Raw genomic sequence first — 26,444 nt, forward strand, 5'->3', positions numbered from 1 at the left:
GTGAATTTCAGCACGGTTCTCTGGTGCTTTGAGGCAGCCGTGCTTACCACTGTGCCACCGCGGAGCAGAGTATAAAGGCAGAATTCAGCTCCATGTCCAAAACACTATTTGTAACTCCCTCATAGAAACCCTCAAAGGCATCACGCTACAAATTTACGAATGGTGAAAAAAAATCAGGAGAATGGTATTCTGACTTCTTCCTCTGTAACAACTTGTGTAGAACAGGAAGAAAATCAAGTTTTGTTTCTGATATTCATAAATGTTGATGGTTAGAATGTGTGCGATGGAGAGGGTGTTGTAGAATGATAAACAATGCTATAGTTGACACAATGCTTAGCTGGTCGTTCACAACCAGGAGGACCGTGTTAGGTTACCGGAGGGTACAAACAGATTGCTCAAATGGCCAGATCAATTACCCCCAAAAAATCTTAACGCTGGAATATGTGAATGCTGTACTTTGGAATAAAAAAAAAGACAAGCGAGTACTCAACAATGAAGATAAGCTAGATTTGCTTTTCGAGCAGAGAAGATTGAAGAATGAACTTGACAGAGGTCGTGAGTGGTACGGACAGAGTGAACAGACAGTAGTTCTTCCCCTTAGTAAATGAGTTAAAAACCAGTGGACAAACGATTAAAGTGAAATACAAGGTATTGTGAAAGTATTTGTGGAATCTGCTTTCAACAAAGAGGATGGTATGTATCCAGAATGCATTGCTTGGGAGGGTTGTTGAAGAAAGCAACATTACAAATCTTATAAAGTACTGGTATCATGAGTGACATAAGGAGAGAGGATGTGTTGGGTACGCTAAATGATATTAAGGTGGACAAATCCCCAGCACTGGATGGAATCAATCCCAAGTTGCAGATGGAGGTGAGAGAGGAAATAGCAGGGGTTCTGAGAAAGATCTTTGTCGCTTAGTTAAACACAGGTGAATCGCCGGAGGACTGAAACATTATTCATGTTGTTCCCCTGTTCAAGAAGGGTTCTCAGGATATTTCAGGTAACTACAGAACCGTGTGCCTGACGTCACTGGTGGAAAAGTTGGTGGAGAAGTTACGGAGGGATAGGATGTATTTCTATTTGGTAGATAATGGTCTTAACAGTGAAGGCAACATGGTTATGTGCGTTTGCGTTCGTGCCTTACCAACTTATTAGAATTCTTTGTGGAAGTGACCAAGTTCATAGATGAAGGATGTTATGTCTATGTCATATACTTGGACTTTGGTAAGTAAGTTGATAAGTTTCCTCATGGTAAACTAATGAAGAAAGTAAAGTCACGTGGTGCCCACGGTCTTCAACCGAGGTGAATTAAGACCTGGTTGAGCAATAGGAGACAGAGACTAGTTGTTGAAAGGAGTTTCTCGAAATGGAGAAAGGCGACCAATGGTGTTCCGCATGGATCAGTGCTGGGGCCATTGTTGTTTGTGATATAAATAAATGATTTGCAAGAGGGCATTGATGGTCTGATTGATAAGTTTGCAGACGACACGAAGATCGGTGGAGCAGCAGAAAACACGGGGACTGTCAGAAAATACAGGAAAATAGAGATAAGTTGGAGATTTGAGCGGATTAATGGCTGATGGAGTTCAACTCTGGCCAAATGTGAGGTGATGCATTTTGGGAGGTCTAGTTCTAGAGCGAAGTTTAATGTAAATGGAAGAGCTTTGCGAAATGTCGATGACAAGAGAGATCTGGGAGTTCAGATCCATTGTACCCTGAAGGTGGCTGCACAAGCAGATAGAGTGATCAAGAAGTAATATGGTATGCTTGCCTTCTTCGGACGTGGTATTGAGTGATAAGAGCTGTCACGTTATGTTAAAATTGTCTAACACATTGGTTCCGCCGCATTTAGAATCCTGTGTACAGTTCTGGTCACCACATTACCAAAAGTATGTGGACGACTTGGAGTGGGTGCAGAGAAGGTTTACGAGGATGTTGCCTGGTATGGAATGTGTAGCTATGAAGAAAGGTTGAATCGGATACCTTATTTTCATTTTAAAAAATGGAGGTTGAGGGGGGACCTGATTGAGGTTAACAAAACCATGAAAAGCAAAGACAGGATGGATAGAGACAAGCATTCTCCTAGGGTGAAGGATTCAATAACTAGAGGTCACGCTTTCAAGCTTAAAGGTAGAAAGTTTAAGGGGGTTTCACGCGGGAAGTACTTCACACAGAGGATGGTGGGCGTTTGGAAGGCATTGCCAGCAGAGATGGCAGAGTCAGGCATGGCAGTTTCATTTAAGATGCGTATGGACAAATGCTTGAGTAGGTGGGGAGCAGAGGGATACAGATGCTTAGGAATTGACTGACAGGTTTGGACAGTACATTTGGATCGACTCAGGCTTGGATGACCGAAGGGCCTGTCCCTGGGCTGTAAATTTTCTTTGTTCTTCTTTGTTCTTTGTTCTTTGAGATGTGGAGGTGTGACATTTTTGCCATCAGAGGTGTGGCTGAGGCAGAGCAGGACTCGTAACTCAGTATTCTATTGTACAGGAACCATAACCAGGACAGAAGAGAGGGTAAAAGTGGAGGTGGTTTTGTTTATTAATCATGGAGTTACTAATTTAAGGAGGGATGATATCTTGGAAATATCTTCAAGCGAGGCTTTGTGGTTGGACTTTAGGATTAAACCGATGTCAGACAACTGCTGGGGATATATTATTACTCACCAGATGAATGAAAATACAGGAGCAGATATAAACACAAATCATTGACGTGTGTAAAACAGTAATATGATTATTATACTGAGATATTTAAATTCCCAACATTTATTGAGCCGTGATAACTTTCATAATAGTAGCCAGATGGTTTGAAATTTATTCCAGGGAGTTTCTTATATTAAAATGTGGAAGCCGCAACAAGGGATGGTAGAATACTGGGACCTCATTGTGGGGAGTGAAGTCAGTCAGTTATTCTAGGCAAGTTTGAAGACCATTATAGGACCAGTAACCATGTCTCATACATTTTAAAATTGTCCAGGAAAAGACAAATCAAAAGGGCAGAGAAATAAAATGTTTTTGGATTGTAGAAGCAGATTTTATTTTTTAAAAATGACAGGAACTGGCAAAAGTGCATTTATATCTGTTTAACATTGCAGCAGAACAGCGTGAGATGGGATCATATGATTTAAATTGAAATGATGTCAGTGTCGGCCCAACATGTTACATCGAAGCTGAAAGTTTGGAAAACCAGCACAGAGACCCTGGTATGTCGACAAATTTTCAAAATGGAATAACAAATATAAATGAAAGCTGAAAGCAGGTATAATGTGAGCCGATCAGTGGAGGATCAAGAAGAGTACAAAAAGTGTGGCGCTGAACTTAAGAAAGTGAGTAGAAAAACAAAAAGGTGATGTGATAAAACATTAATGGGTAAAATTAACAACAATCCAACGATATTGCATCGTTTTGGAAGGGATATTGTTTATAGCATATTCGGCTGAACTGATAACCTTGTCTCTTGCACCTGCAGTACAGTGGAGACAGTTTTCACTCAGAAACCAAGAGATAATAAAAAACGGAGGAAAACATGTGTCAACGAAACCTGCCTCAGCGAGCGAATTCGCTCTTGCAACATTAATGGAGAGCGGCAAACCTATTAACAAACAACAGCGCCCTGCGTGGGTCTCGATACAACACCATTGAGATTAAAGGTCTCAAGCTCTACCGACTGAGTGTACCAGGACAGGATTGGTGTTGGTTAATTTATCATTTCATACTGAGTTTAATTCAGCTGACACGGCAATTTTCAAAAATCTCGTTCATTCCTCCCCATTGCAAATAACATTATCCAAGTCTTTCAATTCTCAGATTTATTCCTTCGGACCATTACAATTCATTTAGGCCTTGCCCCGGGATTTTCGATTCTCTGTTACTATTTTCATATTTTGACCCTGATCCTTAGGTCACCGAAGTGATTCCCAGACACTCTGGCAGACTGCAAATCAATCGGGAAAATACCTTGGGAAACCAAATCATTTCTGATAAGAGTGTAGGGAATCCCATCTGCTGAAGAGACAGAGTCCTCACAATCAAAACTTTCTTTGTTCTACATCCCTACAAATTCTGATTATAAAATGTTTTAAAAACAGGAACAATCTTCTGAAGGCATTTCCAATTTGATTTAGAATTTTTTACCCTTTCACAGGGTAACAGCTGTTCCTGAGGAAGAAGTTTCCATGAGCTGTGTCCCAGGGCTGGGAAGGAAGCCGCTGGTTGAATCTGCAGTGGCCCCTTTCTGTTGGCAGCAGGGGCTTGTAGAGAGTAGGGTCATATTTTGCTGAACGTGACCGTCTCACTCATTGCGGACTCAGGGTCAATCATGGATGAGTTCTCGTGGTTGTATTGTCAGTACATGGTCGATCTCAATACTTGATGTGAAATATTTGAGGCTCTGTGCTCTTTTTGGGCTTGGACAACCAACATTTCAGCCAAATGCTCTGACCATTTGAGACACAGCAACTGGCAGCAAAATTGTGCGTGTACACATCCAAACGCACAGTGATCGAGAGGATGTGGACACCAGTAGTTCTCATTATTTTAAGAATCAGTTGCTCGTGTTCCCGTGTTTATCGCAGAGAGGGTGAGAGACCCGAGGAGTAACAAACACACCCACAAAGCAATATCAGGACCTGTGCAGTTCTGTCATAAAAAGCTGCCTGCAGTGGTTCTATTGCAAAGTTGGGTTTCAAACCCACGACGCAATAGAGACTGGATTCTAAACCCAGCACATTACACGACTCTGGATTACTGGTGCTGGAAGAGCACAGCAGTTCAGGCAGCATCCGAGGAGCAGTAAAATCGACGTTTCATGCAAAAGCCCTTCATCAGGAATACAGGGTTTCTCCCGAAACGTTGATTTTACTGCTCCTCGGATTCTGCCTGTACTGCTGCGCTCTTCAGCACCACTAATCCTGAATCTGGTCTCCAGCATCTGCATTCATTGTTTTTACCAACATTAAACCACTCGGCGACGTTCCCTGAGGATAACTAAGCGCCAACCCTGCCAAGACTAATGTTTCAGCAACGCTTCACTTCAGGTAATTTCCCCTGACACTTTCTATGAATACCTTAGCATAATTAAAAAAAATATTTACAACGATTTGAAAGGTTTGCACGTTTTGGACATTATTGAGAAGCTGAATATTCTTCGACAGTTTTCCCCGGAGCTTCAGGCCTGAGGGATGTCCTTGGAAAAGTTTACAAAATCATGAGGTAGACGAGCAGAGAACATAGTCAATCTACACTTTTTCAGCAGTCACATGAGTTTACAGTGAGATAGCATAGGTTTAATGTGAGAGCAGTAAAATTTGAAAGGGACTTGAGCGACACTTGTTTTTAATACAGACTGTTTTGTGCGTGTGGAATAAATTGCCACATTTAGTAGCAGAGTTTGATGCACTCACCACACTTCAAAGGCATCTAAATGGGTATGCAGACAGTAATTGTTCGGAGAGATAAGGGACAAATATTGGCAAATATGTTTAGATTAGTTACGGTCATCTGTTCAACAGGTGCAAGGTGGATAGGAAGGTTTGTTTCCGTGCTCGGCAATTCTGTGACACTCCAGTACCTGACAACAGTTTGAATAGACCACTTGCAAAACGCATGCTGTTTGTTACTAAGTCAGCGTGTTTGAATTTTATTTTTTTCTTGAGGCGTAATGTTTTGAAATGACACAGAGAGGAATGTTTCCAGACATTTACAGACAATGACCATTCTCCTTGATACATTCCCAAGTTCTCCATCAAATAATTTCGTTAACTAAAAAAAACCTCACAACTCTCCAGTGACTCCAAAAACTGGCAGCTCTTCACGTGGACCAGGTGCAAAACTCAAAAGGCAGAGTCATTATCAGACACGCAAACTCATTACTTCTGTCTGTGGGGCAGTGCGAGACGTGTATGTCAAGAACTGCTCACACAAATAACACCGAAGCAATTCTAAACGGAGCTTCCCGACATTCTGGAGATTTAGTGCATTGCCAAGTAACAGAAAGTTCTCAATTAACATTAAACAAAACAGAAAAATGTAGCATGCAATGTGAATATTACCAATTATATTCTCGATTAAATTAGGTCAACAATGCGCTGGTGCCTCCATCTGATCGAGCGAGCCCATCTCCAGCCTGCCTCACCAGGACAGTAATGAAGGAAATGAGAAAAATATAACAAAGTTTCACGTTGCGATTGCCCACCTTTTAGCCACAACAACAAAAAACGAGGGAGCAGATTCAGTGGAGGATCTGACTTCACAACAGCGGTGAAATAACGAAGTCCACTCACTTTCAGGGAAAACTGTGAACAACTCACATTGTCCAGAATATGAATACACAGCGCAGGCTGTTTAGTTCCCATATTCTACTGCTGCCACGACTTTCATACGATAATGTACCTTTCAAAGAGAGCGTTTGTAGCTGTGGAATGACAGTGGTAGCTGTCTCCCCTCGCTCTTACTGCCGCCCTTGGTCGTGTAGGGGCTGCAATTCTTATCATACACGCGGTAGTTGAGTGTGCAATTCTCTGTTGTGGAAAAGTGGAGTGTTTTGGAGCAGAAAGATGTGAAGCTCGGATGCTTCTGGAGTTCTTGTTGAAATGTTCGGTGACGCTAGGAAGATAGTTTGCAGACTTTTCCTCCCTTTCTGGGTGACATTCTCAGTGCTGCAGAGGTTCCTGTGAAGCACTGCTCTCATGTTTTGGTACGAATTAATTTGGTTTCATTCCCGCTGCTTCCGTTTGTTGGAATTGCAGGTTGGGTCCAACGGATGGAATCCGTGGATGAGGGCCCTGCTTCCAGGAATTGTCTGGCTGTCTTCTGCTTGCCCTGTCCTATTATTGTTGTGCTATTCTAGTCGAATGTGTGGCCCTTGCCGTTTGTACGTATTGCTACTAGGGACTGCTGGACTGACGCCCACACAAATTCTTTGCCAAGAACCAATATCCACCCACCTTCATTCGCAAATGCATGGCACACAAAGTTCGCAACGAGGATTTGATATGAGGTAATGTTTAAATCATGCTTCCATGTGTTAAAAGCAAATTCTGGAAAACGATATCCAGACTCCTCCGAACACTCGGACATATGACAGCACAGAAACCGAGAGCCTCACTCAGACAACAACTCACGAGAAACCAAGGCCCAATACCCATCATGTGCAGGTCAAACGTGGTTGCAGAGATTCCACGAGAGACTGCATGAAACACGACATAGGAGAAAGATGCTGACAACTAGAGAGCTGCATTCATAATTTCATCTGGACTGTAAACGCCTCGGACAGATGTTCCTTGAAGTTATGCACAGAATATTGAATGTCTCTGATCCCAGGGCTTGGAATTCGGATGATATGACCGTCTGCAGCACTAGTTACTTCCTTGCGTGAGGTAACTCCTGATGGAACACATGTCACACTCTATTGCTCATTGAGAAATACATCCAAAGTAGGAGCTTAGAGCAGCATTTCTGTTGTCCTTCTGGTGCTGTCCCTGACATGCCCTGTGGCACTGCACTTATTCTGTGTTTTCTGAGGGTTTGTCACATGGTTCCACGATCGTATTATGGGCAGGAATCTGCATTTTCGCTTCAATAACGGGTGTGTGAAGCGGAGGTCCACCATTCTCTATTCTATTTTTCTCTTCTTATGCACAACTGCACTACAGAAAAGGCTCAATTAATATTGAAAGATGATATACAGAGGCGTGTGAAATACCAAAGTTTTCATGACATTTATGCAATGGTTTGTGATTACCTTAATTCAGGAAATAAGGATGGAAAGTCTGTTTGGCTGGAGTTGAGGAACAGTGAGGAATGAACTCACAAGCATGTGTAGTTTACAAGCCCACTCGCAGTAACCACAAAGCCAAATAAATCGTACAAGGGGGAAAAAAATGCGTGTGAGTGACAAAAATGGCAATAGTCATGCGTGATCTTAACTTCCCATTTAAAACTCTCGTTCCATTGTAAAAAAGTTTGGAGAACTAAAATCAAAAAAATCCCACATGTCCCATAAAACATCACGAGGGATATCTTGGTAATTGATAACTCTACTGGTGACTTAATTTTCCGATTTTCTTGCAAACCATCTCTTTAATTGTGAGCATCAGAAAAGGCTTTTGCTTGCCAGCAAGAAATAAATATGTGATTAACCTTTGTTCGTTTCATGTATAAGAACACTGAGACTCCTCTGCACCGCACTTCTTTTGCGTTTCTATCGATTTTAACACTAGTGTGTCTTTTGATTCTTCCCAACAAAGTATATGACCGCATTCCCTACATGAAACTGCATCTGCCAAGAATACTCCAATTGTTGGAGGGAATCCTGAGGAACAGAATGTACATGTATTTGGAAAGGCAAGGACTGATTCAGGATTGTTAACATGGCGTTGTGCGTGGGAAATCATGTCTCACAAACTTGATTCAGTTTTTTGAAGAAGTAACAAAGAAGCTTGATGAGGGCAGAGCAGTAAATGTGATCCATACGGTCTTCAGTACGGCGTTCAATAATGTTCCCCATGGGAGACTGATTGGCAAGGTTAGATCTCATGTAACAGCAGTGGACGTAATACCGAGCCTTGTGGTATGCCGCCAAGAACTGGACACCAAGAAGAACATGTTCCAACAACTACAACACCGTTTTCTATTGGCAAGCCAATTACTGATCAAAGCTGCAATCTCTCCCACAGTTACATTCCTCCGCATTTTGTATAATAGCCTATTGTGGGGAAACTTATCGAACAACTTGCTGAAACCCATATACACCACATTAACCGGCTTACTGTCATCTACCTGTTTGGTCACTTTGTCAAAAAAGTCAACAATATTCGTCAGGCAAGGCCTACCCTTCAAAAAACCGTGCTGACTGTCCCTGATCAGATTATTCTTTTCGAGATGGTCATAAATCCTATCTATAATAACCTTTTCCAACACGTTACCAACAACTGCAGTGAGACTCACTGGTCTGTAATTACCAGGGTTCTCTCTACGAAACTATTTGAACAAGGGAACAACATATGCTATGCTCATTCCACAGGCACTATTCCTGTAGACAACGATGATTTGCCGATCAATTCCAAAGACTCATCAATCTCTTCCCTTGCTTCCTAGAGGATACTCGGACAGATCCCATCCGGCCCAGGGGACTTGTCTGTTTTCACACTCTTCAGTATTTCTATCACCTAATCCTTGTGAACCTCAGTATCTACTACACTAGACACAAGTATCTATGTATCTTCGTCGCAAACATTTTCATTTTCTATCGCGAAAACTGTCGAAAAATATTTATTTAGTGCTTCCCCTATCTCCTCTGACTCCATACAAAACTTCCCGCTATTATCCTTGATTGTCCCAAATTTAACTCTCGTCATTCTTTTATTCCTGACATACCTATGGAAAGCCTTAGATTTAACCCTGATCCTATCTGCCAACAACTTCTCATGTCTCCTCATGGCTCTTCTCAGCTCTCTTTTTCGGTCTTTCCTGATATCGTTGGAACCCTCGAGCGCTCTAACTGAGTTTTCACGTTTTGTCAAAACATAAGACTTTTGTCCTTCTTCACCAGGCATTCCACTTCCTTAGTAAACCACCGCTCACGCGTTCTATATCTTCCTCCCTGCCTGACAGGTACATACTTATCTAGGACACACAGGAGCTTTTCCTTGAATAAGCTCCACATTTTAATGTGCTCACCCCCTGCAGTTTCCTACCCGATTCTACGCTTCCTAAATCTTACCACATTGCATCGTGATTTCCCTTCCACCAGCTGAAACTCTTGCTCCGTGGAGTACAACTATCCCTTTCCATCACGAAAGTAAACCTGAGAAAAATGTGATCGCTTTCTCCAAAGTGCTCACCTACTTCCAAATCTAAAACCTGGCCAAGCTCGTTACCCAGTACTCAGTTGAAAGTGGCTTCTTCCCTTGAAGGCATGTCTACATACTGTGTCAGGAAGCCCTCCTGCACACACAGGACAAAACCTGACCCATCTATAGTACTCGTACTGTAGTGATCCCAGTCAATATTTGGATATTGTCTTGAGTGTTCCAGAGTGTTTCATTGTCCCAGAGTCCAGATGAAGCTTGTATTCCTCACGTACAGGAGCGAGAATTCTTTCAATATCTCAGATCAGTTCCTGTCCCGAGAACATCAGAGTCAATGTCCCTTCCTCTACTCGGGCCGACAGTTCACACTTCTTCATTCTCCTCTGATCCCATTTCCCAAAGTGTTTCTCAAGATTTCCAAAGCTGGGGCCTAAATTATATGGTTTGCTTCCTAAACATTTTTCCAACTGCCAACTGACAATATGTTCACAGTTTCTCTTCACAATCCTCTGGCTTGCACCATGTCCAGGGATGAGAAGTTCCGTTTGGTGGAGGGAGTTGCTAGGCTGGTGAGTTTCACTTTGGAACAAAAATGGATAAGTGGCAATTTCCTGCTGTTGTTTGTAATGATGGGAGAGGGAGCGGTGGGGAATGAGCACTCTGACGCGCAGGAAGAAGTGTTGCCACTGACCAGAGTCAGAGAACAGAGGACAGGGATTAAAGGAATCTAATGAAAAGCAGCACTTCTGCTCAGGACGTTCAATAACAACTGCAGAAACCCGATGTGTCGGGCAATGTATCTGGAAAGAGAAACAGAGATAATGTTTTATGTGTGGAACACTTCTGATGAAGAACTCGAGTTTCCTAAGTCTAATCAAATTACAGGCCTGGTTGGCAAAACAGGCTTTCGGAACTTTGAATTGTTCCAGCATGAAAGCATTCATAATGTATTCAGCAGGATTTAAGCCTACGTGGGGAAACCCCAATGGATTTCTAATCCATCGCCTTAACCACTCGGCCATGACTATACAGAGGGCTGGACCCTTGAGCATTGAGCAAATCAGCCGTGATCTCATTGAAAGCTGCCGCTGACTTCAGTTAAATGCTTCCATCTCCTTTCATACCTTTGCTGTCATTCGTAAGGTGCGAGACACCAATGTAAAAGATGAAAAGCACAAAGTTAGGAAAAGATATTTGCAGTCAAATAGAGTCATAATTATTTATTGAAAGGAAAATCACACTTGACAATTTGCTAGATCTCTTTGCGAACATGACCAGCAGAGGTAATCAAGGGAGCTATTGATCTGAGTATTCTTGGACATGAAACAAACAAAGGTTAGTGACATATTCATTTCTTTTTCTGGCGAACGAAATGGTATTTCCTGATGGTTACAATGAAAGAGATGGTTCCCAATAAAAGACAGAGATTAAGACGCATGTAGATATACTTCAATGTGATAAGATTCACTTTCCGCCCCTAATTACCCCAGAGATGGAGGGGGGTGCGTTACGTTTCTTCACTCTTCAACTCCACAGCATGGAGATACAGACATGAAACCGCAAACGATGGAGTTCTTGAATTGGGAACCAGCGACACTGAAGGTACTAGGCAAAAGTGAGGACTGCAGATACTGGAAACCTGATTTTAGATCAGAAAATGCTGGAAAAGCAAAGCAGGTCAGACCGCATCCGATGAGCAGGAAAGTCGACGTTTTTGTTGCCAGTCTTTCTGCGTTCCGCAAACAATTTTCATTTTTGGCTCAGATTTCCAGCAACTGCAGCTATTTGTATTATGTTAACCTTCATAATGTTTTGGTCAAAACCAATGACCTGCTAGCATCGGAAAATCGGCAGAAGTACTGGTACACCAATATGTTTGCTGAACAATACAACCATTCCATGAGCGGGAATAAGATCCGGGCCACGGTGCTGAGAGTACCGAATCCTCACAAGTAAATAACAAGACAAGGGGATAGATACTATCGTATTTGGTGTAAATAAAACACCCTTTATGAACATTTTCGTTGCAGATTATTTTCAACTTGTATTCGTAGATTTACAAAGTGGGAAAAGGCCATTCCGCCTGTGTGCATTGTGGCTAATCAGAGAGCCATCAATTCTATTCGCAGTTTCCAACTTTGGCCCAAAGTCTCGTGTATTCTAATGTTCCCAGGGCAAATGTCAATGACTTTATGCTGTGTTCTTAAATGGCACAATAATGGGGCAGATGTACGACACTTCCACAACGACTGGTAACTCTTTTGAGGAACTCATGCTCATTTTGACCCACGAAGGGAGACACACAGAAAGATACCCCCAAACCGACAGAGGTCTCCATTGTGGTGAGCTGGAATTTGAAGTGGAGATTAGGACAAATGCAAAAACACAGAACTTCACAGGGGAGCATCAACGTGTACCACAGTTAAAGTGTGACATCCCCCCTCGAGCCAGGTAGGACTCGAACCTACGATCGTCTGATCCGAAATCAGACGCGTTTTCCATTACGCCAGTGGCCCAAGAGACAAGCTGTGCATTGGCAGAATGTCGATATGTAATGCTATGGACTTTCACGGAATCAGAATTAAAAAGGTGAACAAGCAGCGAAGATAATCACCAACACTGCTTCACTTCGAAGTTTCCAATTTGTGAAGCAGTGCCTTTCACTGGCAAAGGAGAAACATTTGTCCTCAGCTGCCTGCTTCAGGGTCGCCTCATTCTCTGCTGGAAGTTTCCATCGTTTTATTCGTAGTCACGAAACGATTACATGATCCACTCCAGTGAAAACGTGTCATGGTATCGTCCAAGCAAGACCCTACCGAAACACAGCGAGAGACATCCGGTCATTTCGAGCTCAGGATGTGGAATTAGACGAGATGCGTGACACCTTTTATTGGCGCCGCCACTTCACTGTAAATTAGCGGCTCAAAACGAGCCGTTGTTAGCATCAGCTTGATTTGAACCTTCCTGCAGGGCATTTGCTTAACCACTCGACCATGACTACAGACAGCACACCCCCATGAGCATTGACCAAATCAGCCGTGATCTCATTGAAAGCTGCCGCTGCCTTGAGTTAAATGTTTCCATCTCCATTCATACCTTTACTGTCATTTTTATGGTGCGAGACACCATATTAAATGAAGGAAAGCACAAAGTTAGGAAAAGATATTTGCAGTCAAATTGAGTCAAAATTATTTATTGAAAGGAAAATCACACTTGACAATTTGCTAGACCTCTATGCGAACATGACCAGCAGAGGTAATCAAGGGAGCTATTGATCTGAGTATTCTTGAACATGAAACAAACAAAGGTTAGTGACATATTCATTTCTTTTTCTGGCGAATGAAATGGTCTTTCCTGATGGTTACAATGAAAGAGATGGTTCCCAATAAAAGACAGAGATTAAGTCGCTTGTAGATATACTTCAATGTGATACGATTCACTTTCAGCACCTAAATGCCCCAGAGATGGAGGGGGTGAGTTACTTTTCTTCACTCTTCAATTCCACAGCATGGAGGTACAGAAATGAAACCGCTAAAGATGGAGTTCTTGAATTGGGAACCAGCGACACTGAAGGAACTCGGCAAAAGTGAGGACTGCAGATGCTGGAAACCTGATTTTAGATCAGAAAATGCTGGAAAAGCACAGCAGCATCCGATGAGCAGGAACGTCGACGATTCTGTTGCCAGTCTTTCTGCGTTCCGCAAACAATTTTCATTTTTGGCTCAGATTTCCAGCAACTGCAGCTATTTGTATTATGTTAACCTTCATAATGTTTTGGTCAAAACCAATGACCTGCTAGCATCGGAAAATCGGCAGAAGTACTGGTACACCAATATGTTTGCTGAACAATACAACCATTCCATGAGCGGGAATAAGATCCGGGCCACGGTGCTGAGAGTACCGAATCCTCACAAGTAAATAACAAGACAAGGGGATAGATACTATCGTATTTGGTGTAAGTAAAACACCCTTTATGAACATTTTCGTTGCAGATGATTTTCAACTTGTATTCGGAGATTTACAAAGTGGGAAAAGGCCATTCCGCTTGCGTGCATTGCGGCTAATCAGAGAGCCATCTATTCTCGTCGCAGTTTCCAAATTTGGCCCAAAGTCTCGTGTGTTCTAATGTTCCCAGGGCAAATATCACTGAATTTATCCTGTGTTCTTAAATGGCACAATGATGGGGCAGAAGCACGACACTTCCACAACGACTTGTAACTCTTTTGAGGAACTCCTGCTCATTTTCACCCACAAAGGGAGACACACAGAAAGATACCCCGAGCCGTTGTTAACATCAACTTGATTTGTACCTTCCTGCAGTGCATTTGCTTAACCACTCGGCCATGACTACAGACAGCACCGCACCCTTGAGCATTGACCAAATCAGCCGTGATCTCATTGAAAGCTGCCGCTGACTTGATGAGTTAAATGCTGTTTTACAATGGCACAGAGTCAGGGTCAATTCCCGCCTCAAACAACTGAATGTGTGGAGTTTGCACATTCTCCCCGTGGCTGTGTGCGCTTGCTCTGGTTTTCTCCCACAGTCCAAAAATGTACCTGTCAGTTGAAATGGCCGTGCTAAATTGACGGGGTAAAAGGAGAGGAATGCATTTGGGCTCGGGCGGGTCGGTTTGGAGTTGCTGGGCTGAAGGGCCTGTTTGCACATTGTAAGTATTCTAATCTACAGTAATCAATGACCAAGATACAGCGCACGTTGTTCGATGGGGGCATTTATGACTTTTCGATTGTTTTTCTTCAAAGCTTCTTTACAATTCAAACGGGAGAGGAAGAAGGAAAATGAATGTCTCCCATAATTCTTGCCTTCTTTTATCATTCACAGGCGGTATTTTTTCCTGTACTTTTTTTTATACATTGTAGTTACTGTTAGTGTTCTTGTAAGCTACACCGGCTGGTTTCCTCTTTCCTCAATGTTCTTTCATTTTCTTAGAATCCCTAAAGTGTGAAAACAGGCCCTTCAGCCCAACCGGTTTATACTGACCCTCCAAAGAGTATGCAAACCAATCCCATTCTCTACCCTAATACTATACATAGACCTTTGTCTATTGCACCTAACATCAACATCCCTGAACACAATCACAATCCCCTAACCTGCACAACTTTGAACTGTGGCAGGAAACTAGAACACCCAGAGGATCGAACCAGGTTTCCTGATGCTGTGAGGCACCAGTGCAAACCACTGAGCCACTGTGCCATCCAGGACAGAAATATTATAAGGCCACAAATCTATAAGAGCAGAAATGAAGCCATTCGGACCATCAAGTCTGCTCCGCCATTTGATCACGACTGATAGATTTTCAACCCCATTTTCCTGCTTCCTCTCAGTAACCTTTGATCCCCTTGTCAATCAAAACTTATCTGTGTCTGTTTTAAATATACTAAATGGAACATAGAACAGCACAGAACAGGCCTTTTAGGCCATGATGTTGTCCCAAGATTTAATCCTAATGTCAAATGTAGTAATTTAACCTACGCACTCCTCAACTCACTGCTATCCATGTGCATGTCCAGCAGTCACTTAAATGTCCCCAATGACTTTGCTTCCACCATCAGAGCTGGCAATGCATTCCATGCATTCACAACTCTCTGCGTAAAGAACCTACCTCTGACGTCTCCCTTTTACCTTCCTCCTAATATCTTCAGACCATGACTTCTCGTACTAGTCAATCCTGCGCTGGGGAAAAGTCTCTGGGTATTGACACTATCTATTCCTCTCATTATTTTGTACACCTTGATCAGCTCTCCTCTTTCCTCCTTGTCTCCAGAGAGAAAGATCTAAGTTCTTTCAACCTTTCTTCATAAGGCAAGCTCCCCAATCCAGGCATCATCCTGGTAAACTTTCTTTGCACCCTCTCCAAAGCCAGTGAGCTTTCCAATAGTAGGACGTTCACAGCTGGACACAATATTCCAAGTGTGGTCTCACCAGGACTTGTAGATCTGCAGAAAAACCTCACGGCTCTTCAACTCGATCCCACTATTAATGAAAGCCAAAATACCATATGCTTTCTTGACCCCCCTATCCACTTGGGTGGCAACTTTGAGGGATCAATGTACTTGCGCACCCAGGTCACTTTGTTCCTCCACACTGCCAAGAATCCTGTCTTTAATGTAATATTCAGGATTCGAATTTAACCTACCAAAATGCATTACTTTGCATTTATCTCGGTTGAACTCCATCTGCCATTTCTCAGCCCAGGTCTGCATCCTGTCTGTGTCGCGCTGCAGCCTACAGTAGCCCTCTATACTATCGACGTCACCTCCAACCTTTGTGTCATCAGCAAAGTTACTAACCCACACCATAACCTCCTCACCCAAGTCATTGATAAAAACTACAAAGAGCAGAGGCCCAAGAACACAGCCGTGTGAGATCCCTCTCAACACTGTCCTCCAAGCAGAATACTTTCCATCTACAACCACTGTCTGTCTTCTGCCAACCAGCCAATTCTGAATCCAGATAACCAAATCTTTCTGTATCCCATACTTCCTGACTTTATGAATGAACCTTCCATGGAGAACCCTATCAAATACCTTGCTGAAGTCCACATGCACCACATCCGCTGCTCGGCTGTCATCGACCTGTCTTGTCACCTCCTCAAAGAAATCAATAAGATTTGTGAGGCATTACCTGCCCTTCATGAAGCCATGCTGACTGCCTTTAATCACACAATTCTTTGCCAAATAGTCATAAATCCTATCCCTCAGAATTTTTTCCAAACTTTGCTGCCCGCAGACGTAAGACTGACTGGTCTCTAATTGCCAGGGATTTCCCTATTTCCCTTCTTGAAATAAGGAGCAACATTCGCCTCCTTCCAATCCTCTGGGACGACTCCTGTGAAGAGTGAGGAGGGAAATATCCTCACCATCAGCTTAGCAACCTCCTTTCTTGCTTCCTGGAGCAGTATTGGATAAATCTGGTCTGGCCCTGGGGACGTATCCATCTTAATGTTTTCCAAAATAGCGAGTACATCAACTTGATCAATCTTGATCTGATCAAGACTGATCTGGCCCAGCTCCTCTACGTTTCATTCACAAGGTCACTTTCCTTGGTGAAAATCGAAGCAATAAACTCATTTAGGTCTAGCCGTATCTGCTCAGACTCCACGCATAAGTTCGTACGCAATCCCTGATCGGCCTGACCTTCTCCCTGATTATTCTCTTATTCCTCACGTATGAGAAACATTCCTTTGGATTCTCCCGAATCCTTCTTGCCAAGCCTTTTTCGTGCCCCATCATGGCTTGCCTCAGTCCTTTTCTGATCTCCTTTCTAGCAAGCCTGTAATCCTATAAAGCTGTGCTAGATCCATCTTACGTAAGCTGCCTGCTTCCTTTTTACGAGACGTTCCTCTGTTCTTGTCATCCCAGGTTCCTTAATCTTACCCCTTCTTATCTGCCTCAGAGGAACAATTTGTGTATTACCCGCAACAACTGCTCCTTAAATAGTCTTCACATGTCTGCTGTGCCCTTTCTGTGGGACAATTGCCCCCAGTCTGTACTTCCCAACTCCTGTCTGATAGCATCATAATTTCCTTTTCCACAATTAAATATATTCCCTCAGAAACTGCTCCTTTCACTCTCCCAGACTATGCTACATGTGAGGCAGTTGTGATCACTTTCACCAAAATGGTCGCCGACCGTGAGTTCTGATACCTGTCCTGGCTCGTTGCCGAGCACCAAATCCAAAATAGCCTTTCCCCTCGTCGGTCTGTCTACATACTGAACAAGGAAACCCTCTTGAACACACCTGACAAAACCAGCTTCATCCACACCATCTGCACTTACGAGGTTCCAGTCGATATTGAACAAATTAAAATCACCCATAACTATAATCCTGCTACATTTGCATTTTTCCAGAATCTGCCCGCCTATGGGATCTTCAGTATCTCTACTGTTGTTAGGTTGTCTGTAGAAAATCCCCAAATGCGGTGACTGTTCCCTTGCTGTACCTAACTTCCACCCATACTGACGCAGTCGGCAAACCTTCCTCAACAACCTTCATTTCTGTCACTGTGACGCACTATCTGATTAGCAATTCTACACCCTTTCCTCATTTTCCACCCACCCTATTCTTTTTTAGATTAGATTAGATTACTTACAGTGTGGAAACAGGCCCTTCGGCCCAACAAGTCCACACCAACACTTCATGGAGCAACCCACCCAAAACCATTCCCCGACATTTACCCCTTCATCTAACACTACGGGCAATTTAACATAGCCAGTTCACCTAATCTGCACAGCTTTGGATCATGGGAGGAAACCGGAGCACCCGGAGGAAATCCACCGGGAAAATGTGCAAACTCCGTACAGACAGTGCTCTGAGGTGGGAATTGAACACGGGTCTCTGGCGCTGTGAGGCATTAGTGCTAGCCATTGGGCCATCGTGCTGCAGCAAAACATTTTTAAACGTTCTAAACCCTGGAAAATCAAGCAGCCATCCCTGCCCCTGTGAAACCTACGTCTGCGTTATGGCCACGACCTCGTAGTCCCAAGTACTGATTCATGCTCTAAGTTCATCACTCTTATTTCGGACATTGCTTACATTAAAGCAGACGCACTTTAACTGATCCCTTTGTTTCATCGCGTGAGAAACATTCCTGATAGGTTCAATATACCCTGTCACTGTCCCGTCTGCAAATAACCGCCTCTCAGACATGTGGTCTTATTTCTACCTCCCGCCGAACTAGTTTAAACTCGCCAGAATCACACAAGCAAACCTCCCAAACAGATCATTTGTGCCCCTCTAATTCAGGTGCAACGTGTCCTTCATGTACAGGTCCCAACTTACCCAGAAGATATTCCGATGGTCTAGGTATCTGAACCCCTCCCTCCTGCACCGTCCTCGCAGCAATGTGTAAAGTTGCATTCACTGACTGTTCCTCTTCGAACGAGCTCGTGCCACTGGTAGCAAACCTGAGATCACTACTCTACTCGTCCTACTCTTCAGCTTCCAAACTAACTCTCTGCAGTCATGTTTCAGATCCTCAGTCCCTTTCCAGGCTATATCGTTGGTGCCAAATGATTTGGTTTCCACACCCTTCTGTGGTAAGGAATTCCACAATGTCACCACTCTCTGGCTCAAGACGTTTCATCCTATCTCCGTTCTAATGGATTTCCCTTTGCTCTAAGCCTGCGCCCTCCTGCCAGTGCAAACGTCCTCCCAGTTTTGTCTGTATCCAGGTCATTCAGTATTCTGTAAGTTTCAACTGGATCCCCCCTCATCCTTCTAATCTCCATCGAGTATAAACCCAGAGTTTTCGAATGTTCTTCATGTGATAAGCTTTGCATTTCTGATTAACATTCTCTTGACACACACCAAGGCTAATACATCCTTCCTGAGGTATGAGGCACAAAATACTGGAAATCTGGTCAGACCAGAGCCTTATAATGCCTCAGAATCCCCACGATTATATGCTACTCCTCTCGAGATGAATGACAACATTGTATCTGCCTTCTTGACTACTGACTCAACCTGCATGTTTATCTAAGGTGAATCCGGCGCTTGGAATCCCAAGTCCCTTTGTTACTCAGATTTCTGATATTTTCCCCATTTAGTAAATAGTCCACGGCTGTATACTTCATACCAAAGTGCATGACCTCACACTCCCCCACATTGTATTCCATCTGCTACTCCTTTTCTCACTCTCCTAAACTGTTGAAATCTTTTTGCAGGCTCCCTGCCTCGTCAATGCTATATGCCCCTCCAACTATCTTTGTATCATCCGAAAACGTAGTCAGAATACCTTCTTTCCCACCAGTCAGATCATTAACCTAGAAAGTGAAATGTTGTGGTCACAACACTGACTCTTATGGAACACTGCTAATCACCGGCTACTATCCTGAGAGGGACAATCTTATCCTCACTGTGCCTCCTGCCAGAAAGCCAACCTTTTATCCATGCTAGTACCTGGTCTCTGAAACCATGGGTCCTGATCTTACTCTGCAGCCTCCTGTGCGATACCATATCAGAGGCCTTCTGGAAGTTCAGTTAGGTAACTTTCTCAGGTTCAACGCGTCGTTACCTCCTCAAAGAATTCTCTTTATCCTGACAGCAATGTAGGTTATTGAAATGGGGAGCAATCATAAGGAAAGCGTCATTCCTACTGACAAAGTGGAGATGTTCCTCAAAGCAGTTTCTGTTTGGTTCACTAATGTAAAGGAGACTGAATTGTGAGCAGCAATGACAGGAGACTGGATTGAAAGTGTACAAGTGAAATGCTGTTTCACCTGAAAAGTGTATTTAGTTCCTAGGACAGTGAGGAGGGAAGAGGTGAATGGGAAAATTTTGCAGCTTCTGCATTTACATGGGAAGGCGCCATGGGGTTGTGGGGAGATGTTCGGGGTGATGGAGCGTGCCACAGAGGAATAGTCCCTGTGAAATACAGACAGTGGATGGGAGGGGAAGATGTGTTTAATGGTGCTGTCCTGCTGGAAGTGGTGGAAGTGGCGGAGGATGATTCTGTCAATCCAGATTCGAGTGCAGTAGGTAGTGAGAACAAGGGGAGATATATCATTGTTCTGGGAAGGAGGGGATGGAGTGAGGGCAGAAGTAAGGGAGATGGGGCAGTCACAGCTGAAGGCTCAGTACATGACAGTGAGGGGATTTTTCGTTTGAGAGAAAAGGATGTCATGTGGGAAGCTTCCCACTGGAATGTGGCATCATCGAACAGAAATCACAGAGCCAGAAAAACTGAGAGAATGGAGTCACTCTCCATGTGTTCAGCCACATACATAGGTTCCACCGAATGACGGAAAAGATCAAGGTATTTCAAATGCAGATTTATGTAATATATCTGGTCAAATACGGAGTGTGAAAATAGACACAGGTGAAGGTCAGCAGATGTGTGGGGGTGGGTGAACATTTAAGCAGGTACTGCTTAATAATGCATAGCTATTATTGACTCTAATCAAATAGAAGATGATATGAAGATGTGAAGATGAACCACCCATGATGCACAAAGGCTGTGAAGGATACTAATCAATCACAAACTAAAGAATTCAAATTGCTGAGTTCTAGCGTCGGCCACATTTGGGAAGTTTACTTTTGGAACCAGAAGCAGATTGTATAAAACAAAATACAAAGAAAATATTCCAAGATTGGAAAAAAAATATGAAAAAAAAACTAACCACAAGAGTTTTCTGATATCGAATAAAAAACGTTCATGATGTATGTGTGAACCTTGGAAGAAAGGCAGGAAAGAATATGTGGGACACCTGGAGGATGTGACTGGGGAACTGGTTTCAGGGAACAGGCAGCGAATTTAAAGCAGTATTTTACATCTTTTCTCTCAGGGGAAGGCACAAAGAGTTCCAATATTATAAACAAAATTGTAGTCAGATGAAGGTTTTGCACTGTCTCTAAAAAAACGAACAAGGCGTTTCTCAAACAGAAAAGACCAAGGGTAAACAGCTTATCAGCAATTCATAGCTGGTTTTAATAGAAGTGTTTACAGAGTGACTGGTAGCACTGTGTGAAATATTCCATAACTCTCGGGATTACAGGAGTGTTCCAGTGAAACTGGCGAAACTCCAAAGTGGCGCCTGTCTTCAAAAAGGGAGTGAGTCTTCAAGTGTTTAGGTTCTCTCTTTGTTTGAATAGTAGAGCATATTTGAGAGGATTAATGGCCTCATGATGCACTTCCATCCTGAATGATATTAAAAAAAAGTAGAACTCTGCCCCTTCCTCTGATTCGTTACATAATGGGGGATGAACATTTTGCTAAATTTGAATTATTTTGAAAATTATCTGGAACATTGTACAAACGACATCATCCAGAGAATTCTAGAAACTGTACCCATAAGAACATTTTATAACCATGTGGGGATATTGAGCAGGTGAGAGAGAGAGAGAGAGAGAGAGAGAGAGAGAGAGAGAGAGAGAGAGAGAGAGAGAGAGAGAGAGAGAGAGAGAGAGAGAGAGAGAGAGAGAGAGAGAGAGAGAAGGTGCTGCATTGCAGTGGTGAGAGTGATGGAACCTTATTCTGGGGAAGGCGCTAACAGATATACAGTGAGTGTGAGAGAGTAGAGAGAATACGATGACTCTTATCCTGACAGAGCGGGGGAAGGTGCTTTTCCAGTATTGCTAGACTTTTCTTGGACCGCAGATACTGCACTGAGCTGGGTGGTGTGCTCAGACCAGGCTCGGTGGTACTGGTGGTGCGGTTTTCTCTGGGAAGAGAATGGTCCCCCTCTGGACTAGACTATTCACCAGGAGCTCCGTGCCCCTGTGGACAAGCTGTGGTGTAATTTCCCCTTATCCGCCATGCTCGGTAAACTATTCAGGGCTGCTCTAAACCGAGAAAGCTCAACCGTATGCCCATTGGCCTTTAAATGATATCAGCTGTACCAGGGAGCACTGAACATCCGGGGCATCCGGGAGATGGTCTGTACCTCCAGCCATGATGCATTGGGAGAAACGGGCTGGTATTGAATGAGAGCGACACCATGGGGTGGGGTAGATAGTTAATGAGGTGAGTTCGATAAGATAACACCAGGAAACTAGCTCAGCCTCGTGCAGACAATCCCCCTGTCACACTCAAGGAAAATGGCACTGAGACAAATTATTGTTCGATTCAGCCCAATGAGTCGAAGACTCTGCTAATCCTACTCCCAGTTACAACACTGCAGGACAAATACTTTTCCAAAACCCTCCATCATCTTAACTTACACCAATATCCTGCTCACCCATCATTCCTGGAAACAGTGGCCTATATTGCAAGATTTTATCGAAATGTTTTCATTTCACAATTTTTAAACCTACCGTCAGATCCTTCTCTGAAATTCTCTCTCAATCTCCCCCTGTCTTTTAATTAAGCTCCTCCCATCTGTTGGTATTTAAACTGATTCCCCCGACATCTTTCTCTGCAAGTGAGTTTCACACCCACAGCAAAACCATGTCATGTCACAATGGAGATATGGAGCTGTAAATGGAGGGAGCTGCGCATCCTGTCACTTCCAGCATGAGCTGCAAGTTTCCCCACGCTGGGCAGTGATCTAACACAGTGTTACTGAACAATGCAGTGATTGGTGTGCACAGCAGAGTATGCTGGGATGGTAACTGCTCCAGGTTAATGGATAAATTCACTGCACAGCTCCACATACTGCACAGATATCCAGTCCGTGTGTGTGGAACAATGCCTTTGTGTGTTCTGCACAGTGCCCTGTGCTGAAAAGATCATCTAGTCCACGTTTATAGATCAGTGCACTGTTGGACACATAAGTAGTAAACTGGTGAGTTCAAAATAGTGTTCGATCCTGGACGGATTGCTGAACAGTACATTCACGTCTGATCTACGCAGTGCTTCATGCTGTGCAGGTATCTCATCTGGGCTTATACGTGTCCGGGCTGGATCTGATAGGTGGATTGAGTATCCGAGATAATTCCTGACATGATTATTACTCTGCTAGGTCGGCCCATTCCGCTGGTAAATGTGTGGTGATATGTTTGATATAGAATTTACTTGGTCAACATATTTGACATTAAGCAAAACACAATTTTTTCCAACACTGTCGATAAAAGACCACAAAAGGAAAAGGACCTTTCAATAGCTTAATTCTGTTGGAAAACGTATCAGAATAATAGTTTATTTAACGAATATACAGTAACTGCTCCAATATGGTATCATCCGTGAAGCACACAAATGTCAAAAATTAAGTGCAGGAAACAGATTGTCTCACATGCAGTTCTCCAATCCAGGAGGAAAGAAAATCAAAAACCGTTCTGAGAGAAATCACGGAGGCAGTGTGTAGCACCCAGGAGAGATTTACTGCCTTCCAACCCTGCTGAGACACCAGCAATAACTGGCGAAAGATAAAACTAAGAATCGTGGTTCTGTGAGAGTTTGACCGTCACTCCACAGGACCAGGCCGCGACTGCAAAAACACGAGGAATGGACTGCATCTGCATAGACTATGGCTCTGTAGGTGTCTCTCAAAAATGCCTAAACCTACCAAAGCTGTTTAATGCTGGACAGAGAAAAGTCAAAGTGAAACATAAATAAATAAAACAAAAAGATGAATCAGGCCTGGTGATCAGACACAGACGGCCTCGGGAGCCCAGCAATTCCTATACTGCCAAAACACGGCCGAATCATCAAGCTTGTGAAGAGAACGAATTATGCCTCTCCCTCACCTCTATGTTTACAGCTGGAGATGTGTCATTAGACCAATAACCAACGATATCAAAGTCCCACCAACACCAAGTATTTTTGTGATATATCAGAGTTAACTGGAGCTGTTTGTTCAGTGACTGTGATTAATATCAGTCTTTCTGGACCTAACTGGGTCACTGGAGGGTTTCCCTCTTTCATAAGTAGGGACTTCATTCAACTTGTTATGCCATAGCATTCGGGGCAGAGTCAAATTCAACAAGATTGGGATCAGCAGCTACAGAGAAAGACATTGAAATCAGAATCTGAGAATATTAGAATGGTCCAACAATGGATTTGAATTTGAGAATATTAGACTGGAATCTTCCAACAATGGATCAGAATCTGAGAACATTAGACTTGAATCTTCCAACAATGAACAGGAGTTTATCCTGGGGTCTTTACTGGCTTTCTCAGGATTGGCCACGGTTACATTTGCGGATAGAAGCCGTACTGATGATTATTCAAGCTGGTTACTATCCCATCCTCGCTAGTATTGGTGTTCCTGGTAAGCCTATCTCTATCAATTCTATAAATGATGCTGAATTTTATTGCTATTCTGGTTGAATATATTTAACAAATACATGAACTTTCAGTCACAAGCGCCACTTCCTTCTCATGCATTTCCAAGCTACTTAATCATAAACATCTGAGAAGGAGTAAGACTATTCGGAAGCTTGAGTCTCCTTTTTACCGTGAACTGTTTTAAGTCTCCATATTCTCGCTGTCATCAAACTTGCCGACACCCACTTTCATAATATCCCCAATCTCCAGCTCTGCCTGAGTTCTGTTGCTGACTTCACCATCATGTACCCCTTTGGTAACGACAGATTTCATGTCTCCAGTTCTCTTCTGAACTCTCATCCAGTCACAAATAGTTTGACCACAAACGTGTTCTTGTCTGTACAGTTACTTCACAACAGGGACTCTTACTCAGAGTAATAATGTCACTGACTGTGTAATTCAGAGACACAGGTTCTGACTCTAAAAGCATTGTTTGAAATCCTACCACAGCCGATGACTAAATTTAAATTTCAATATCAAAAATTTGAATGAAACCGAATTTTACTCATGGCAACCAAAAACCATCAGGATTTCTTTTCTTATTTTATTGATAAACTTTGGTAAAGACACCTAACAATTTTTACCTGTCTGGACTAAGTGTCAATTCAGATCCACAAAAATATGGTTCCCTCCATATCGCCTTGACAAATGACAAGGGCAGTTAGGATGGATAACAAATGCTGTTCTTGCCAGTGATGCTGACATTCGGGAAACAACAACATTAAATTTGAAATAAACAGTGAAATGTGGATGCTGGAGATCTGAAATAAAATTCTCCAACGTCCGAACGAATGTTGGAGAATCTGAGCAGGTATGGTAGTCTGTCAGGAGAAACACAGATAACGTTTCGAGTTCAGTGACCCTATCCAAACTGAATGCAACTGGGAAATAATATTATTATATCAGGGATGGTTCGAAGGGTGAGCGGGAGGTTTGTGTTGAGTGGATCATGTGCAACAAGAGAGAGAGAAAGAGAGAGAAAGGAAAAGCAAACAAAAGAATTGCTGATGATGGACTGGAATGAAAATAAAATGGGAAGCTGTTCTAACATGTCCCCTTTTCGCATTTCCTGAATATCATATCTATTACGGGATGTCCCTGATTAACGTGAGTTATGTTACCGCTATCTCTTGTCTCTGAGTGTGGTGATCAACTCCATCAGCAATACTTATAGTTGAAGAGGTATAGAGAAACGTCATGTTACATTGTCAAAAGCTTTTTTGGAGAGATGAACTGTTACTGTGCGACTGTGTGGAGATGTGACAGCTTTCTCAGTCAGGGAGAGAAACGGAGGAGACTGAGGCATTTTCAACACTGAATGGATACATAGTGGTTGTGGGACATTGACCTGCTGCTGTCTTTGGAAACTCAGTGGAGTTTTTGTGGATGGTTTTCTCAGGTTTGCGTTGTCAGCTGCTGGGTTCATTCAGGGAGCCCCAAGGGTGTGGGGACCCCACTCTAAATACTGCATTTCGAGAGTGTCTGGGATCATGGGAAACAAATGGATCTGAGACTATACAGAAGTGAAGCTTTGTAAACAGGGAAGATCAGGGCACCGTATTATCCTCTCTGGGATTTCCGGGAACATTTTTCTAAGCTGCACACATTCATGCATAAAGTGTAAGACCAGCTTGTCTCAAAAATGAGGTGCTCACTGAGCTGTCTTCCCTCCTTCAGTATAACCTGTAGCCTCACACCAGGGACAGGACTGTGCTGACACTCATGATGAATTAAACTGGATTAATTCTGCCAATTTGCAGGCAGCAGTGGGTAATATATCCACCATAACTGAAGTGCAGTTCTCTAATGTATTCACGAGCTGACTGAAACCATTTCCCTGCTGAGAGGAATCAATTGGTTCCATCTCCACAAGGAAAGATACAGAAACGAACTTCCAAAAATACTAGGG

General features: G+C 43.1%; 2 non-coding genes across 2 annotated transcripts; both read right to left on the bottom strand.

The window, feature by feature from the left end:
- Window positions 1-10,758: 10,758 nt before the first annotated feature.
- On the bottom strand, window positions 10,759-10,842 carry trnas-aga (transfer RNA serine (anticodon AGA)). The gene has a single exon. It is a non-coding gene; the product is annotated as a tRNA-Ser (tRNA).
- Window positions 10,843-12,255: 1,413 nt separating this feature from the next.
- Window positions 12,256-12,328, bottom strand: trnar-ucg (transfer RNA arginine (anticodon UCG)). The gene has a single exon. It is a non-coding gene; the product is annotated as a tRNA-Arg (tRNA).
- Window positions 12,329-26,444: the final 14,116 nt, after the last annotated feature.

The sequence above is a fragment of the Chiloscyllium punctatum genome, chromosome 18 (assembly GCF_047496795.1).
Source record: "Chiloscyllium punctatum isolate Juve2018m chromosome 18, sChiPun1.3, whole genome shotgun sequence".
Taxonomy (NCBI): domain Eukaryota; kingdom Metazoa; phylum Chordata; class Chondrichthyes; order Orectolobiformes; family Hemiscylliidae; genus Chiloscyllium; species Chiloscyllium punctatum.